The following is a 10,016-nucleotide window of genomic DNA, read 5'->3' as shown; positions in this document are numbered from 1 at the left end:
TGTTTGGGAAATTAGAAGCTTGAGGTTTGTAATAAAAAAAAGAAAAGATAGAGTGGGAGGAAATGTGTTAGCAGAAAATCTTGGAGAGAATTGGTGATTTCCTTGGCGGCTCCCAAGGCAAGTACTTACAAGCCTCTACACCTTCCTCTTCCCTGAGCAATTCAGCAGAAGATACAACATGTTCATTTGTCACCAGGGAGATCAATTATATGAATTCCTAACACAGAATAGAAATGAGGAAGGTGGAAAAAAAAAAGAAATGAGGAAGATGGGATTTAAGCTCAAAAGTCTGTTGAAATGGAAATCTCTGAAGAAAAATTATGTAAGAGGGTCCCACTGTTATATTACCAAATATATTACTAATATAAACAATAGCCACTGGTCTCTGGTTGAGGTCTGTGCGCAGACACTGATGAGGCCCATTTCGTGTGTTGCTTCTAGTCCTGAGATTGTAGTTCCATTGTTGGAACAAGACATTTGAGCTCACATAGGTTACACACCTTCCTGGATGCCTCTGCTTCCCCAGCCACCATGTTAAGTGCTAGCTTGAAGAAAGGACAGACGATACCCTGGGTCTAAATGGGGAGAAACTGGAACTTTTCACTGGTGTTAGAATTATTTGGTTTGTTAACTATTTTCTGTTGAATTTAAAAAAATAATAACTTATTTAATTTAAATAAATACTATTTATTATATGCATATTTGATTTTAATATATAAATGTATACATATTTGTAAGCATTTAAAATACTTCATATTCGGTCGTAATATATTTTATAAGATAGTCACAAAGCAAAAGAGGCAAAAAATAGTATTCACCAGTTACATCTGCATCTTGACCCCAAGCCCCGCCCCCATGTTATTTCCTTATTGGTGAAGTTGATTGTTAATGTCCATTATTCATTATGCTTTGCAGAAAGGAGAGAAGGAAGACAAGACTCTCTACCACCACCTCCTGTGCCCAAAACATGGTCACCACCGTGTGGGAAATATTTTGGCTATATAGTATCACACATTAAGTACTAACTTTATAACTTTTCTATCACCTTCCTCTCTATCAGACTCTTCTTGAGCATTGCAGAACCTGGGTTCAGGGAGACCAGAGTCAGAGCAAGTGTATGGGCTGGATGCAGTGCAGGCTTCCAGAGTGGGAGAAACTAAGAGCAAAATGTGACGGCAGCCCTGTTAGAACCAAGAGGACCTCCAAAAGCCTGGCAATAGCGATTGCCATTCAGCTATTGAGAATGGTTTAAATCTAGTATCCACAAAACACTAACAACCAAGGCTGAGTGGGAACATGGTTTATATTCTTGACACCCGAATATATTGACTCTACCATGTGGAATATTTGGGTCTGGGAGAACATGTTGCTCACCTACGCTGGTTGAGCTGGTCCAGTAGACCAGTCACATGGAAACAACTCATAGCACATCGTAGGCAAGGCTACTTATTCTTGATATATCCATCTAGATCAAATAAGCAATGATCATGTCACGAAGGGGGACTTTTTGTCCAGTGCCTTGGGAATTGTCAGCAGGCCTCAAAAAGGTAAAGTTACAGATGGCATATTTCCATAACTACACATCACTGCTTAAAATTTATCTCTCAGTAGAGAACTTCAAAAAGTAGATTTATTTAGAGATAATTTTTCTGTATGAATGTATGTCTTCTGCTATAAAAAAATAACATCAAATGCAGCCTATTGGTACTGCAGTAGAGAAACAAACTATTAGGGGAAATGAAAATCCAGAATGGAGAATAGTTTGGAGGGGGGTTTGGGATTCTCAGATGAAAGAAGAGAGAGCTGCAACCCCCTTTTTTGAGAAGTATCTGTCTGCACCTGCTTTATCTCATCCTCACAGTGATATTTAAAGGAATAGAAGAGCAATTTCATGCTAATAGCATTGGACAAGAAAGCCCTATCTAGCATGGCACTTTCCTCAGGTTGGGTTGTGAAGAAAGTATTCTTTGTTGCAGTCAGTTCATTTATATATATATATTTTTTAATATTTTATTTATTTATTTATTTATTTCACAGAGAGAGACAGTGAGAGAGGGAACACAAGCAGGGGGAGCGGGAAAGGGAGTAGCAGGCTCCCCGCTGAGCAGGGAGCCCAATGCGGGGCTCGATCCCAGGACCCTGGGATCATGACCTGAGCTGAAGGCAGACGCTTAATGACTGAGCCACCCAGGCGCCCCCAGTTCATTTATATTTTAAACATCTGCTAGACTATGGCGAAATGACTCCCTCTTAATCATCACTATCAAGAATGAATAAATATATGCATTTATCTTGCACACAGCAATTGGCTGCGAAGCATTCAGCAACCCTTTCATTAGGATGATGAGATCCAAAAATAGATGCCAAGTATGTTTATTGGAAACTAACAGACCCACCTGAAGAGTAAAAAATTCCTATAAATGCAGTAGTTTGCAGAGATGTGTGTGTAGGGTGCACATGTGTGCACAAGCATGCATATGTGTTTTCAAGGGAGCAATGGGAAGGAAGAAAGCTAATAATTCATTCTTCTATCACTTTAAGTTCTTTGGAAGGAAAGATGCATATTCAGTGTAATTCACCTCCTTTTGAGTCGGTTTCTCCACTCCTTCCTCTAATGTTTGAGTTTAAGCTCCTACTGAGTAGTCTGGTTCTGTGAGCTCCATGATGGCCTGTAGACATCAGTGGGCCCCCCTTGTGTGCCATATAGGAAGTGCTGCACCATTGTCTTGCTCCTTTCTGCATCTCAGATTAGGCTTTGATTAATTATAATTGTATATTCAGGGCTCTCACTTGGATCTTACTAGGAGTGATACGGCAGTAGGCAGGATTTTGGGTTCCATGACCCCCAATCCTCACCATCTGATGTTACACCTGTGAATATGTTACCGCAGCAACAATAACAACAACAACAACAACAACAACAGCAACAACAACAACAACACAGATTCCAGTCCCTGGACATGAGGTGCTTCTGTAAGAAATACCTAAAAATATGAATGCAGCTTTGAAATCAGGCAGTGGCCAGAGGCTGGAAGGATGTTTGAGGAGCCTGATATTAGTGAAGGTCTTGACTGATGTTAAGGATTCTGGTAGCAAGGACTCAGAGGAGGTGAAAAGCTTTGTACAAAAACCCCAAGTTCCCTCAGACGATGCCTAAGCATCACAGACAGACTGTTAGAAATATGCACTTTAAGCCTGCTGCTGGTGGGAATGCACAGAGTGGGCTTGGGGAATGCTGCACCTGAAGGCTCAGAAGAGAGTGAGGAAGTGTGATTAGAAACTGGAGGACGAGGATCCCTATTATGTACTGGCAGAGAGCTTAGTGAAATTGTGTTCAGCACTTATGCAGAAAATAGAAATTGTAAGTGATAAACTTGGTCATCTAGCTGAGGAGATTCTCAATCCCAGTGTTAAAGGTGCAGCCTGTTTTCATCTTACTGTTTATAGTAAAATGTGAGAAGGGAGAGATAAATTGAGGGAAGACCTGCCAAGCAAGAAGTGAAAAGGACCAGATGATTTGGAAAATTGGCAGTCTATCCAGATAGCAAAAGCCACTACAAAGGAGAAATTCACTGTCAGGAATGTATCCTCTAGAGACAAGCATAGTATGACTGTTCAACTTTTTGCTAGTGCTTCAGAAGGATCAAAAGGCGTGACTTATGAAAAGGTGATTATTCATTTCGTGACACAAAAGACTTTTGGAAGAGATTGAGAATGTGTGAAGTCAGTAATTTCAACAAATTCAGGAGAAGAAAGTGCAAAAAATTAACCTTATTGTGTCCATGACAGTGAAATGAGTGAAGCCCACAGTACAAATTTTAGCAAGCAGAACTGAGGGTCCACTCAAGACCAAGACCTATCTCTTTCTCTCAGTTGTCCTGGTTTTGGTTCCTTCCTTGTGCTCATAATGCTGTAATATGAAAGACTATGTGCAAATAAGAGAAACTGAAATCAAAGCAGAGCCAACCAGAACTAAAAAACTCCATCATAGCAGAAGGAGTTTGAGGGAGCTTGATGCAAAAAAAAAAAAAAAAAATGATTTGAGATATGTGTCAAAGGATCACATTTGCCTGCAGACTCAGGAACCTGTGGGTACTGGTGATCTCTTGCATTTCCTAGGATTTCAGCCTGGTAAGTGTAAGAAATACATATCCACATCTTTTTGCTTTTTCTACTTGTCAGCAGTGGGTTCTGCCAGGAAGGACCTGGGGGCTTGCAAGAGACAAAGGCTCATTCTACTGGTGCCCCATGTGAATCATCTTGGGATTAATGCTGTCTGCATAGTTGGGGCTTGTAATGTGTTTCTGCACCTCCTGAGATGATTGCGTGGTTTCTTCTTTTTATTCTGTTAATGTGGCAAATTATACTGATAGATTTTTGAATATTGAACCAAATTTACATTCCTGTGATGAATCATACTTGGTTATAATGTATTACACATTTCTATACTATGCTGACTTTGACTTGCAAATATTTTTTTGAGGATTTTTGTGTTTGTGCCCAAAGAGATATTAGGATAATATCTGGCCTCTTGGTAAGGTGTGGAGGGTGTTTCCTACTCTTATTTCTGGAAGCTATTTTATAGAATTAATATTATTTCTGCCTTAAATGTTCATTGGAATTTTTTTTCCTTTGGAGAAAAAAACCTTTCTGTTACAAATATTTAAAAATTCACTTCCTTTAATGGATATGAAAGTATTTGGGTTATTTACATCTTGCCTGAGTTTTGGTACTTTGTGCCTTCAATAATTGGTCCATTTCATCTAAGTTGCCAAATTTATGGGTATAGAGTTATTTGCAGCATTCTTACATTAGTTTATTTATGTCTGTGAGATCAATATTAAAGCCTTTCCTTCATTTCTGATATTGGTAACATGTCTTCCTTTTTCACATTGGTCAATTTGTCCAGAATATTCATTGATTTTTATCTAATTTTTTTTCATTATCATTTATATCTGCTTTAATCACTATTATTTCCATTACTCTCCTTGATTTGGGTTTAATTTGCTCTTCTTTCTCCAGTCTCTTAAGATAGAAGCTTATGTTATTGATTTCAGATTTTTCTTCTTCTAGGATATAAGTACTTATTTATGTAAATTTCCCTCTAAGCACTGCTTTGCTATATCCCACAAATCCTAATGATTTTCATTTTCATTTAGCTTAAAATATTTTAAATTTCTCTTGAGACTTCTACCTGACCCATTTGGGTTTTTTTTTTTTTTTTTAAGAAGTGTGTTGTTGGGGCACCTGGGTGGCTCAGTCGTTAAGCATCTGCCTTCAGCTCAGGTCACGATCCCGGTGTCCTGGGATTGAGCCCCGCATTGGGCTCCCTGCTCGGCGGGAAGCCTGCTTCTCCCTCTCCCACTCCCCCTGCTTGTGTTCCCTCTCACTGTCTCTCTCTCTGTCAAATAAATAAAAAAAATCTTAAAAAAAATAAGTATGTTGTTTAATTTCCAAATATGTTGAGATTCTCCAGCTATCTTTCTATTGATTTCTACTTTAATCCCATTGTGTTGTTAAAATAACTATGTATGATCTCTGTTCTTTTAAATTCAAGATTATGTTCTATGACTCAGAATGTGGTCTATCTTGGTGACTGTTTCCATGTACTGTGAAAGTGAAGTCTAGTATGCTGTTGTTGGATGGAATGTTCTAGAAATGTCAGTTAGATCAAGTATATTGACAGTGTTGTTCAGATCATCTATATTCTCACTGATTGTTTTGCCTCCCTATTCTACAAATTATTGACAGAGGAGTGGAGAAGCCTCCAGATATAATTGTAGAGTTGTCTGTATTCTCCTTTTATTTTTTTAAAGATTTATTTATTTATTTAAGAGAGAGAGGGAGAGAGTGTGAATGGGGGGAGGGGCAGAGGGAGAAGGAGAGAGAGAATCTTGAGCAGACTCCCCACTGAGCATGGAACCTGACGAGGGGCTCCGTCTCACGACCCATGAAATCATGACCTGAGTTGAAATCACCAAATACTCAACCAACTGAGCCACCCAGGTGCTCCTATAATCTCCTTTTAGATCTATCATTTTCAAGCTCTGATGATAGTACAGAAACATTTAGAATCTCTATACTTTCTTGTAAAATTGATCCCTTTACCATTATACAATAGACCTCTTTATCTCTGATAAGATTACTTGTTCTGAAATTTACTTTGCTGGGTATTAATGCAGATACTACCAGATTACACCGATACTTGGGTTCTTACTTTTTTATCAATCTGAAAATTTGTCATTGTATTGACTTCTTTAAGACCATTCACACTGAAAGTGATTATTAATATAGTTGGGTTAAAATCTAACATCTTGCTGTTTTCTGTTTGTTTCATTTTTGTTTACTTCCATTTTTCTGCCCTCTAATGGCTTAAATGAGCATTCTTATAATTGTATTTCATTTTCTCTATCAATTTATTACTTAAACTTCTCCTTAAACATTAGATTTACCATATACATTTAAAAATATTCTGAGTCCACCTTCAAATAATATTTCATTGCTTCACATTTAATGTAAGGAAACTTATAACAGTATATTTCCAATTTTTAGAGCAGTTGTAGGTTCACAGCAGAAATTACAGAGAAATTACAGAGAATTCCCATATAACCTATATCCCCACACATGCACAGCCTCCCCTGCTACCAATCTCCCACACCATTGCAATACATTTGTTACCATTGATGAACCCACACTGACACATCATGATCACCCAAAGCCCACAGTTTACATTAGGGTTCATTCTTGGTGTTGTACATTCTATGGTTTTTGGCAAATGCGTTTTTGACATGTATCTACCATTAGAGTATCATACTGAATAGTTTCAGTGCCCTAAAAGTCCTCAGTGTTCTGCCTATTACAACATACATTCTTATTAAGCTTTTCATCTTGAGATAGTTCACATAAAGTTTAGTACTGAGATCCACATTCATTTGTAGGAAATTATTCAGAGATCCTATGTACCCTTTACCCTTCTCCTCCCAAATATATAACATCTCATAAAACTGTGGTACAACATCACAACCCAGGAAATTAATAATGACAGTCTACTGATCTTATTCAGATTTCCTCAGTTTTACATGTATTTATTTGTGTGTGTTTCAGTGCGTGTATTTAGTTCTATGCAATTGTCTCACATGTGTAGTTCATGTATTTACCACTTCAGTTAAGATACAGAACAGTTCCATCACAAGTGTCCTTTATCTTGCCCTTTTATTACAACACTCACTTCTCTCCCAACCTCACCCCCCATTCCCTGTTATCCTGGCAACCACTCATTTGTTCTCCATCTCTCTATTTTTTTCATTTAAATAATGTTATATAAATGTAACCATATAGTATGTAACCTTTTGGAAATGGCTTTTTTTCACTCAGTGTAGTTCTTTGGAGATTCATCCAAATTGTATATGTATCAATAGTTCATTCCCTTTTTTATTGCTGAGTAGTATTCTATGGTATGCCTGTATCACCATTTGTTTAACCACTAACCTGTTGAAGGACATCTGTGTTGTTTCCAGTTGTATTTTTTTTTTTTTGGCTGTTATTAATAAAATTGCTATCACATTTGTGTAAAGGTTTTGAATGAACATAAATGTTCATTTCCCTGAAACAAATACCCAAGAATGCAACTGCTGGGTTGTATGGTAATTACATATTTGCTATAGAAGAACTACCAAACTGTTTACCAGAGTAGCTGTTCCAGTTTTCATTCCTTCCAACAATGAATGAGTGATCTAGTTTCTCTGAATCCTCGCCAGCATTTGATGGTGTCACTTCTTTGTTTTAGCCATTATGATAGTTGTACAGTGATATCTTATTGTAGTTTCATTTTGCATTTCCCCAATAGACAATGATGTTAAACATGTTTTGTGCATGTGCTTATTTTCTATCTATATATTATCTTCAGTGAAATGTCTGTTTATGTTTTCCTGTTCTTCAAATTGGGTTGTTTATTTTACTGCTGTGTTTTAAAGAGTTTTTTACATATTATAGATAATAATCCTTTGTTGAATATGTTTTGCAAGAATTTTCTCCCTGTCTGTAGCTTGTTTCTCCATTCTTTTCACAGGGTCTTTTGCAGAGCAAAATATTTTAGTTTTGTTGGGGACCAATCTTTAATTTTTGTCTTTTATGCATTATGCTTTTTAATGCCTAAGATGTCGTTTCTAGACCTAGATTCTAAATATTTTCTCCTATGTTTTTTCTAAAAATTATGTAGTTTTAACTTTATGTCTGTGATCTATTTCAGGTTTATTTTTGCATAAGATGTGAGGTCAAGGTCAAAGTTCACTTTTTTGCCTATGGGTGTCCGATTGTTCTTACACCATTTTTTGGAAAGGCTGTATTTCTTCAGTTTAGTTGCTTTTGACAAGAAAACACAATATTTGTCAAAAATTAGTTTAGCAAAAAAATTAGTTTAGCATCTTTATAAGAGTGTATTTCTGACTTTTTTATTTTGATCTACTTATACATGTCTGCCTTTCCACCAATACTATACTGTCTACATTACTATAGCTGTATAGTAAGTCTTAATATTAGATACAGTTTTTCTCCCACTTTATTCTTATTTTTCAAGATTTTTTTTTTCAAGATTTTATTTATTTATTTGAGAGACAGAGATAGTGACAGAGAGCATGAGTGGGGAGGAGAGGGAAAAGCAGGCTTCCCGCCAAGCCGGGAGCCCGATGAGGGGCTTGATCCCAGGACCCTGGGATCCTGACCTGAGCTGAAGGCAGATTCTTCACTGATTGAGCCACCCAGGCACCCCTCAAGATTGTTTTTAGCTATTCTGGGTTTTGTGCTTATTCATATAAGTCAATAATACTGTTTATATCTACAAAAACCTTGCTGGGATGCTAGTGGGAATTATATTAAACCTATAGATTAATTTGAAAGATCTTTATTATGTTGAGTCTTCTAATCTATTAACATGGTATATCTCTTATTTAGGTCTTCTCTAATTCTTTTATCAATATTTTTCATTTTCAACATTCAGATCCTGTACATTTTTTGTTGAGTTTATACCCGAGCACTTCATTTTCTTTGGTGTGATTGCAAATGGTTTTACATTTTATTTATTTATTATTATTATTTTTTAAAGATTTATTTATTTATTTTAGAGAGAGAGAAATCATGCACAAGTGGTGGGGAGGGGCAGAAGGACAGAATCTTCAAGCAGACTCCCCACTGATCTGGGAGACCCACACGTGGCTTGATCCCATGACCCATGAAATCATAACCTGAACTGAAACCAAGAGTCAGACGCTCAACTGACTGAGTCACCCAGGAACCCCTGGTTTTACATTTTTAATTGCAGTTTCTGCATACCCCTTTTTTGCATGGAGAATATGATGGTTATTTTTGTGTTGATATTATATCCTGCACCCTTGCTAAACTCAGTTCTTATTTATAGGTCTTATTTTTGTATATTTCTTTAGATTTTCTATGAAGACAATCATGTCATCTGCAGCTAGAGGCAGTTTTATTTCTTCTTTTCCATTCTGCCTGTCTTTTCTTTCCTCTTCTTAATGCAATGGCTACAACTTTCAGTTCTATGTTGAATAAGAGTGTTGAGAGCAGATACCCTTGCCTTGCTCCTGATATTAGGGGGATAACATTCAGTTTATCATGATTAAGTACCATATCAACTGTAGGTTTCTGTAGATGCTCTGTATCAAGTTCAAGCAATTCCCTTGTATTCCTACCTCGCTGACAGTTTTTATCATGTATGGGTGTTGGATTTTGTCAAGATTTGTTTGTTTGTTTTTTGTCAATCCTCCTTTTCTAGCCTATTAACATGGTAGGTTTTGTTGCTTGATTTCAAATATTAAATCATCCTTACATTTCTGGGATAAATCCCACCTGATCACTATATAAAATTCTTTTTATAAATTTTTGTATTCAATTTGCTAATATTTTTGTTGAGGACTACTGCATCAAAGTTCATAAGAGATATTTGTGTGTGTGTGTGTGTGTGTGTGTTTTCATATTGCCTTTATCTTGTTTTGGTAACAACC

Source organism: Mirounga leonina, unplaced genomic scaffold (genome assembly GCF_011800145.1).
Source record: "Mirounga leonina isolate KUSES-001 unplaced genomic scaffold, KU_Mleo_1.0 Mir_178, whole genome shotgun sequence".
Lineage (NCBI taxonomy): Eukaryota > Metazoa > Chordata > Mammalia > Carnivora > Phocidae > Mirounga > Mirounga leonina.
The sequence above is the reverse complement of the archived record's forward strand: the minus strand, read 5'-3'. Positions refer to the sequence as shown.